The sequence below is a fragment of the Puma concolor genome, chromosome B2 (genome assembly GCF_028749965.1).
Source record: "Puma concolor isolate L17-30 chromosome B2, mPumCon1.1.hap2, whole genome shotgun sequence".
NCBI classification, from domain to species: domain Eukaryota; kingdom Metazoa; phylum Chordata; class Mammalia; order Carnivora; family Felidae; genus Puma; species Puma concolor.
The window spans coordinates 89,314,104-89,324,440 of NC_141671.1; the positions used below are offsets into that span (position 1 = coordinate 89,314,104).

A 10,337-nucleotide genomic window follows, 5' to 3' on the forward strand; every position below is an offset into this window, starting at 1 on the left:
AACACTCACTCTAATTTATCCCATGTTTCTTAAGTACAGTAATGATAATAGTGATAAAAATAACTTGTATCTTTTTTAATCTAATGCTAAAAATTTTCTAGATATCCTAGTCATGTAATGACATCTAAATTATTTTTAAAATCATGCAAATACGGGTTCAGATGCAGTGGAAGAGTTCAGAGGACAGTGAGAGTATGGCTGGAGGTGTTTTGTGCCCCTCAAATCTGCACACTGCCAGTCTATGCAGCAGCCTTGGGGGTAAATTATTTTTAGTACTATTATAACCCTTTTTTATTATTTGAATAGCAGTTTTATGACAAAACATTTATATTCAGGCTGCCTTTGTACTTGACTGAAAGAGAGCAATCATAGAGAGTGATAAGGCAACAATAGTAATGATAACTGCATTTATAAAGACATACAGAATTTAAATGGGAGTTCTAAAATAGACTGACAGTAGTTCTCTACCTGAACCTGGAGCAGAGATGGGCAAGGTTCTTGTGGCAGAGATGCCTTTGCTATTTGGGGGCAGATGATGATATGTAAGTGTGTGTGTGTGTGTGTGTGTGTGTGTGTGTGTGTGTGTGTGTTCCTTTGTCATTGTTTCTTCCTTTTAGTTAAATGTACTTGCTAGGTAGATGAAGGGTTAGCAATAGCAGCATAGGGACATTCTATATTCAGATTAACTATTATCATAATTTTGTCAGACTATGATACAATGTGACTGCATTTCTGAATAAACTATTTAACTCAAGTATGAGTTCTTAAAAATTGTGAGTTTTTTGCTCTTATCTAGCATTGGTCTATTTCTCTGTCTCCTGAGAATCTACCTCTTATGAGAAATTGAAAATTTACTGTGTGAAAGAAAGGATCATGGGAATAGGAGGGACCCCATGTCTTTAAACATAATTAAATAGTAAGAGGCCATTCTGTTTACTTGATATCAATGTTTTCCATATACTTTTATAGTTTCATTAATTTTCCCTGTTCCTAATGTTCTGACCATAAGTAAAAGCTAAGCTGCTTCTGGTCTAGTTACATTCTTTTGTTTTTATTTTTAAATACGTGGTAAGTATTAACATTCTTTTTTTTTTTTTTAATTTTTTTTTTCAACGTTTATTTATTTTTGGGACAGAGAGAGACAGAGCATGAACGGGGGAGGGGCAGAGAGAGAGGGAGACACAGAATCGGAAACAGGCTCCAGGCTCTGAGCCATCAGCCCAGAGCCCGATGCGGGGCTCGAACTCACGGACCGCGAGATCGTGACCTGGCTGAAGTCGGACGCTTAACCGACTGCGCCACCCAGGTGCCCCAGTATTAACATTCTTGATGTAACATAATAAAAAGGGTTGACGTTGTGCAATTGCCTTGTGATGTACATAAAACTAAAACTATACAATGTGGGATAGAAATAGTATCTTCTCTTCCCAAGATATCCCCAAGGTCTTTTAAAATCAGCCATATATTGCCAAAGTCTATATTATGTCTTTCTTTGCCTCTTCTTTTCTTCAGCAAAGTTAATAACTTCTACATGAAAGGAAAAAAATCAATTTATTTACATTCCACCTTGATTCAAAAAGAAATTAAGGTGGCTTACAAAGATACATAACATAAATTTAAAACAAAGTGAGGGAAATGAAGCCAAGGTAAAGCCAGAGAAAGGAAGGGCAGAGCATGAAGTGTGACTATGGAACCAAATGCCCACTCTGAAGCCCTATGTATTGGTCACAAGTGAGCCACATGTTTAGTCCTCAGCTCTCTAACAACCAACACAAAGATGGAAATAATTCCAAGATGCGTAGAATCATCATCAAGAGAATAAACTGATTCTTCAGGAGATGTGCAACTATTCCAGGTACACAGGCTCATGGGAAATTTAACTCCTGGGTTTTCATAGAGCATTGTGTAATTCAGGGAAATCTGTTTCTTAACTGTAACCTATGATCAACACACACACCAGTGTAATGAGAACTAGTTTTTTGTCATGTAGCATCTTGGTAAAGGAGGTCTGTGAAAGCTAATCTAGGTTTGTTCATTTTTTTCAGTAGTCATTTTTGAGTGTCTCTTATGTGTTATCTGGAACCAAAACAGATGGGGAATGGTAATATTAGAGATGTAGACCCTGCCCTCATCAAACTTGCAATCTTTCCTTGACAATCGACATTGACAGATTAGTTATAGGTGGGCAATGGAAAGTCTTGCAGGTGGTCAGTAGAAGAAGGTTTAGATTTTGTCTGGTCATCTAACCTAATCCAGGGTCAGATATCACAGAGGCTAAAGAAATACAGGGACTTCATAAAATTTAGACATCTCTGTACAAATGACAATTCTATGAATCCAGCTTTTAATTTGTGTCAAGTAGTGGTGGCTTCAAGACTGTACCTCCTGAAAAGAGTCTGAAAAGTGCTTTTATTCTCTGTTTCCAGTTGGGAGCAAAGCCACATGACCCAGGGATCAGTTGGCCTGTGACTAGGAAGACAGTGAAAATTGAATTTCATATTTAGTCATATTCTATTTGCCCATATGGAGGAAAAAGAGAAAAAAGTGTTTATAAATGCATTTTGATTGCTTAATTCTTCCATTATGGGTTCCTTATCTTTTACAATATGTTTAGTCTTTTCTTTAACATACTAACCTGTGTCTGTAGTATTTTTACACACAGTCGCTATTGCCAGTCACTGTTAACAGCATGTTTCAGAAAAGAAATTGTTTAGAAGGAATAATTATATACCAGGAAGATACAGATTCTACATGGAAAATAGCATTTTATGGCATGAAAGAAATAGTTTACTTTTTCATTAGTAATCTAATTGGACTGTAAATGCCCCTGTTGTGTTTTATTTAACTTGTTATTAATAGTATTCAGCACAGGTTCACTTTCAAATATAGAGATATAGCATTTCAAATGATCTTTTTGATTCTGTGTGTCCCTAGGAATTATCATGTTTGTTTTTCCAAATCTATAGTTATTTCCCTTCACGTGATTTATTTGTTTCTCTTTTGGAACTGGTTGTGAAAATAGTTGGAGGGAGGAGAACAATGTCTAGCAAAAGGATTATGAACCCAATATTACGATGAAAGAATGAAAAAAAACCCCAAAACTAGTGGATTCTAGCTTCATGGTAAGGTAGAAAGAATACCTATTTATTAAAACTGTTTTTTTTTATTTTTCAATGTTTTTGAGAGAGAGAGAGAGAGAGAGAGCGAGAGAGCGCACGATCGAGCGGGGGAGGGGCAGAGAGAGACTGAGACACAGAATTAGAAGCAGGCTCCAAGCTCTGAGCTGACAGCACAGAGCCTGTTGTGGGGCTCGAACTCACAAGCCATGAGATCATGACCTGAGCTGAACTTGGATGCTTAACCAAGGGACTGAGTCCGTAAGAGCCCCTAGTAACTGTTTTTAGATAATAGGCGACACAACTTATCAACACAATTGGTATTTAACTGAGTGTCTTTACAAACATGGAAGGGATCTGGCAACTTCACCCAGAACAGTGATTCCCAAGTCTAACTATTTGATTAGCAGTCTTCCTTTCTTGCCTCACTTATATACATAGGCCCTGCAGCCACATTAAGCATCCCCCGACATTTTTTCTCTTTTATTCTTCTGTCTTTTTTGGTCCAAAGTAATGGAATAAAGAAATTATTTTTATTACTATTGACTTGAGTTTAGAGAGGTTTAGAAGAGCTCTGTGTGGGGTAATAGAACTTGTCTCCCGCACACTCCCATCCTAAGGAAACCAGAATTTCTTTCTTTAAAGTGGGTATGTCTGGGCGCCTGGGTGGTTCAGTTGGTTAAAGGTCTGACTCTTGATTTTGGCTCAGGTCATGATCTGAAGATTTGTGAGATCAAGCCCAGTCTTGGGATTCTCTATCTCCCTCTCTCTCTGCCCCTTCTCTGCTCATGTGCATGGGCTCTCTCTCTCTCTCTCTCTCTCAAAATAAATAAACCTTAAAAAAAAATAAAGTGGATATGTCAGTAATAAATGGGATAGGAGATGGGCAGTAGTTTCATCTGTCTTCTGGATAATCCAGAAATATAGTTTTATGTATTTTTTGGGGGAGTAATCCAGAAATCTCTTGACCTTTAGAATACTCCTAGAATAAAAGTCTTCATGCGGCTCTGCATTTCCCCCACCCTCCCTTTCCAAATCCCATCCCACGACCATCTAGAGCTTAAAGCTGTATGTAAAACACAGAGAATATGTCCCTTTTCCTCCCTCTCAAAGAAATATAAGCCACAGAAATACTGACATTCTTTTTCACACTTTTACATATTGATTCTGGGAGAGCCAACAAATTTGGTTCTGCCTGCCCCTTGAGAAACAAACAAACAAACAAATAAAAATTATGTTTTCCCCCCTGGACCATTTTAGTTAATGTTTATTGTTAAATTTATGTCTTTCTTGGGGCTTAAAAACAATGGTACAGAGGTGCATCCCGATTTTTTTTTTTGAAATGCATTTAGACTAACTAGAGATGGGCATGCAGAATATTAAGCAAAAACCTGAAGCCTCCCCTGTAGTTGCTAATATCTATTGGATGTAGCCATTATTAATTCTTCATTGGCCTTTGGTTTTGTAGCTTACAAAAAACTGTTATGTGTTATGAGTATGATGGACAAATGTACTCTACAGCTACCAGAAGCCTATATCAATTCTTTTTTTTTTTTTTCCAACGTTTATTTATTTTTGGGACAGAGAGAGACAGAGCATGAACGGGGGAGGGGCAGAGAGAGAGGGAGACACAGAATCGGAAACAGGCTCCAGGCTCTGAGCCATCAGCCCAGGGCCCGACGAGGGGCTCGAACTCACGGACCACGAGATCGTGACCTGGCTGAAGTCGGACGCTTAACCGACTGCGCCACCCAGGCGCCCCCTATATCAATTCTTAAAAATGAAAGATGGCTCTACTCTACGGCATAACATGGTTTCTTTGAACATTAGGGATTCTGGTCTAAACTCATGCATAATTAGTTATACTGTAAAACTAAACAGATTTTCTTCTAGGTGGCAGGTTCCTTTCAGGCACGTAATGACGGAAAAATAGATTTGTTTCTTCAGATCTTTTTGTTTTTTCTTTAGCTTCTTTGGCAAAAGCTTTTTTTGCACAATGGAATGCATTCCTCCACTAGACTCCACTGGGGAGGACTTAAATGTTAACCGTATTAGGACACTGGGAAACAATTAACATAAGTTAGGTATAAGAAAGGAGAAAAATTATACGTGAAATAAAAAGAAAAAGATAAAGTGGCTAAGAAAATAGCAAAGAGTCAAAGAGGAAAAAGAAATTGTTCTTAATCTATTTAAAAAGCAGAAGTCTCAATATGGCATTGTATTTCCAGAAACATAAATTTCTCCATGGGCAAACATTTCAATTTTTGAGAAATGAGATTATATTAGAAACTTTGAAAAACTTATCTTCAGGTAAGATGTGTTGCCCTGTTGAATGGGATTTAGAAACTTTTTATTCAAAATAAAATGTTCATATGGGGGTGCCTGGGTGGCTCAGTCAGTTAAGCGTCCGACTTCAGCTCAGGTCATGATTTCAAGGTTCACGGGTTCAAGCCCCACCTTGGGATCCGTGCTGACCGCTCAGAGCCTGGAGCCTGCTTCGGATTCTGTGCCTCCCTCTCTCTCTGTCCCTCCCACTCACTCTCTGTCTCTTTCTCTCTCAAAAATAAATAAACATTAAATTAAAAAAAAATTAGAATGTTCACAGAAAAGAAATTATAGCATTGTTTAAAGAGGGACACTTTTTTTTTTGAGAAGTAGCAATAATTATTACATTTTAGAAATCCTCTTCTTTCATAAAGAATTATAGTTGTAAAGATATAATGGATAAGTTGCATTGGTAAGAGTTAAAGATGTACGTGAATTTATACTTGACCAAAAGGCCAAGAAGCGATAAAGAGTACATGAATTTAAAGGATAAAAATCTCCTCCTTCCCTGGTCCTACTCTTTTTGTTTGTTTGTTTGCTTGTTTGTTTTGGAAAAAGATGATAGAAGTTTCATCTTGTGGCCAGAAAGACAGGTCTTAAATGTCTAACTCAATTGATAACCAAAAACAGTGTTTCAAGCTCAGTCAAGTAATTTCCTTAAAGGGATTGGGAACTACCAAGTAGCAGCTAAGTATTGACCTTAAATACGTCAAGTTCTCATTTTTGCTTCTAATTTTCCTTCCTGTGTACATATGGAACATGATGGCAGACCCAAAAGATGGTACTAGTTGGTAACGTGGCAACATGCTGTTTGATTTTCAGAAGTACCCTATTTTTATATCCCTAAATGCTGCATTGAAAATTTTAATCCCAATAGTTTTACAAGATTAATTTGTCCACTGCATATAATTCACTAACAACACCAATTTTGGGTAGCTGTTTGGTGGGGATTGATAATGACAGTACTCTTGAGTGGCTTTGAAAAAAAAGGTAGAGTACTGGTGGTTATGAGAGGATAAATAAATGTTTAGTAATGTATACTCACAGGTATTTAACCCAAATAGAATTCTAATTGTAGAATCTTAGAGCTGGCAGTGTTCTTAAAGGTCATTGACTGTAATCCCCATAATGTAAGGATAAAAAAAGTGAGGCTTAAAATGGAATTCCCAAGACCCCAAGTTATGAGAAGAATAAATAGTAGAAATTATGTCTTAAAAACTAAACCTTGCTTCTCTTTCTTTCTGGGCTTTGGGCTCTTCAGTAATGATTAACCCCCTACTTATATGTTACTTTATTGCATTTAGTAGGCTGAGTAAAAATGTAAAGATTGTGATTCCATTATGCACAAAATTATTCTCTGACTACTTGTATGATTAACTCTGAGTATTTGGGCTCATGTATAACATTTCACAGGAAGCAATCCTAAAAATACACTTTTGTTTATTTTTGCTTATTTTAGGTTTATAGAATTGTCGAGATGAAATTAATCTCTAATATATCAACTCAGTTTAATTCTCTTATTTTACAAATGAAGAAACTAAGGTCAGGGAGATTTTTGTCACTTTATACCAGGTTCATAGCCCTTAATGATCGGGTGAGTGCTAAAATGCCAGGTCCCAGGATTCAGTACATTGCCCTTCATACTCTAATGTATTACAGTCATTCCATTTATAGTTTATAAAAAAATGAAATTATGAAACATTTGAAGCATGAAGAAAAATATGAATAAAAGAGAGAAAAGAGAATAATACAACTAATACCCATGAATACTAGGGTCTTTAAAATCATAATGTTTTGCTCTATTTGCTTCAGACCATTTTGTGTTTTCAAGAGCAAAGCAGATACAATTTAGCCCTCTGTGTACCCCTCTTCATCTTCCCTCTTTATATTTTTGTTTTAATATGTAATTTTTCAACTTTTGTTTAGAAAAATTTTAAACATACAGAAAAGTTGAAAGAATCTCTCAGTGATCACCATGTAACTACCACTTAGATGCTTCTATTAACATTTTAGTATATTGCTTTGTCCCAGATCTATTCATTTAGTTGTTCCTACATTCTTCGATTCATCTATTATTTTTGATGCATTTCAAATGAAAGTGCAGACATCAGTACAATTTCCCCTAACACCTAGCATGCATATCATTAATTTGTGTTCTATTTACATTTTTTTCTTTTGGTGTAAAATTTACATACAATGAAATACAGAATTCTTAAGTGTAGTTTCATTGAGTTTTTGATAATTACATGCACCTGTATAAGCATCCCCAGGATCATCCTGTGAAACACTACCATGACCCCAGAAAATTCCTTCATGCCCCTTCTCTGTCAATCCCTGCCCAGCCCACTTAGAAACAGCTACCATTCTGATATTTTCCATTACAGATTAATTTTACCTGTTTTAGAATGGAATACAAATGGAATTCATACAGTAGGTTGTTTTGAGCGAAACTTTTTCACTTAGTATGTTTTTGAGATATATCCATACTTGGGTGTATCAGCAGTTAGGTCCTGTTAATTGCCAACTAGTATTTCATTGCACAGTTGAATTGTGGTTTGTTTATCCACTTTCCTTTTATTAGAATGTAGGCTTTTTAATTTTAGTTTATTATAAATAAAGCTGCTATGATAGCCACTCCAGCTTTGTATTTACTATTTAAATGGTATATCTTTTCCCATCTAATTTAATTTAATTTTTTATACATTTTTTAAGTTTATTTATTTTTTTTGAGAGAGTGTGTGCAGTTAGGGGAGGGGCAAAGAGAGAGGGAGAGAGAGAATCCCAAAGAGGATCCACACTGTTAGTGTGGCCAGTCAACCTAGGGCTTGAATTTACAAACTGTGAGATCATAACCTGAGCCAATATCAAAAAAGTCAGATGCTTAATCCACTGAGCCAGCCAGGCACTACCCCCCCACCCTGATCCATTTAATTTTAAATTATTTGTGTCTTCGTATTTAAAATTCATCTCATATATACAGCATAGACTTGGGTCCTGCTTTTAAAAAAATCCATTGTGACAATCTTTGATTTTTAAATTTTTTCTTTTTAACGTTTATTTATTTTTGAGACAGAGAGAGACAGAGCATGAACGGAAGAGGGTCAGAGAGAGAAGAAGACACAGAATCTGAAACAGGCTCCAGGCTCTGAGCGGTCAGCACAGAGCCCGACGCGGGGCTCGAACTCACGGAGTGTGAGATCGTGACCTGAGCCGAAGTCGGCCGCTTAACTGACTGAGCCACCCAGGCGCCCCAATCTTTGATTTTTAAATGGAATTATTAATCTACTTGCATTTAATGTAATTATTGATGTGGTTGGATTTAAGTCACATTTAAAAAAATTGTTTTCTCTTTTTCCTCCTGTTTTTTATTCCTCTGTTTTTACTTTGCTGTCTTACTTGGACCATAGAAATGTTTTTAGAGTATTTGGAATTCATATATATTTAATGGTTACTCTAGGGATTACAATATATATCATTAACTTTTCAGTTTAATTAGCATTAATATTGTATTACTTTAAAATATGGAAACTTTGCAACTGTATAGGCCTATTTACTACTTTCCACTATATATATATAAAATGTGTGTATTATTTTTGCCTATACTGTAGTTCAGTTGCTAAAGCAGGAACAATTCAATGCCAGATCATTTTTGAAAATTCTTAATTTTGTTTAAAAAAAGAAAATGGAAACTAAGAAGAAATTGTGAATGAAATAATATAAGTAAGTAAGTAAGTAAGTAAGTAAATAAATAAATAAATAAATAAATAAATAAATAAATAAAGGGGCAACTAGGTAGCTCAGTTGGTTGAACATTCAACTTCAGTCAGGTCATGATTTCGTGGTTTGTGAGTTCAACCCCTGTGTTTGGCTCTGTGCTGACAGTTGGGAACCTGCAGCCTGCTTCAGATTCTGTGTCTCCCTTTCTCTTTACCCCTCCTCTGCTTGCATTCTGTCTCTCTCTGTCTCTGTCTCTCTCAAAAATAAACATTAAAAAAATTTTTTTAAAGGAATGTAAATAAAATAAGATTTAAAACTATGAAATAGCTGAAATCTTAATAACCTATGATAAAATAATAAAAAGTAATCTATAATAAAGATAAGAAAATAAATATTTTCTTAAAAATTGTGGAAAATTATCAGTGAAGTCAGAGACAAAAACATCTTAAAGTTTATAACCTTAATATTAATGTTTAAATGCAGAAGATACATGACACAGTCTTTTTTGACTGATTTGTTGAAAAGGTGATCACATATCAAAAGAAAGTTTTCAGAAGCTGCATCTAGATTTTTTTTTTTTTTTTTTTTTTTTTTTTTTTTTTTTGCAGTATATAGGACTGAGATGGGGTAAGGGGGTGGTGAAGAATCAAGCAGGCTAAGCAATTATTTGACCACTGGTTTTGCAACTTTATAGTCAGGCAAGAGCACAGAAGGGTCTTTGTCTTTGGGGACCCAGGGCTGATGATGGCTATCCTGTAACCAGGTCAGTTAGTAGAACTAAAATTAACTGGGTAGTGGTACTTTACTTATGTAGGTAGGGAAACAGCAGTGGGTTCAGCCACTTTATTCAACTCCTTTTGTGAAGTCAGAAGTTGACTGGCCTTGTGTGGAAAATCAATAAGGCATTTATAAACCTTCATGAAAAAAAAGATTTTTGAAAGGGGAATATGTCGGTTACATGGAGAGATGACCCTGTGTGAAGGTGGGAAGGGTTAGAGTAAGCGGATTAAGCTACAGTGACTACAGGGAACACATGCCAGTATTTTTGATTTATGTTAGCGTTCATGTAGTGAGCACTATCTGGAGAATAGCAGTGCTTTTCAAACCCTGTTGATGAAGCCTTGCACACACATTGTGGCATTGGGAAGTTGCTGGAGTGTACTAAGCTGAAGGATTCTT

At 36.0% G+C, this 10,337-nt stretch overlaps 1 long non-coding RNA gene across 1 annotated transcript in view; it reads left to right on the plus strand.

Annotated features, from left to right (window-relative positions):
• Positions 1-10,337, plus strand: part of LOC147581102 (uncharacterized) — a 321,165-nt gene that overhangs the window by 209,577 nt on the left and 101,251 nt on the right. The gene's annotated exons all lie outside the window — the stretch shown is intronic.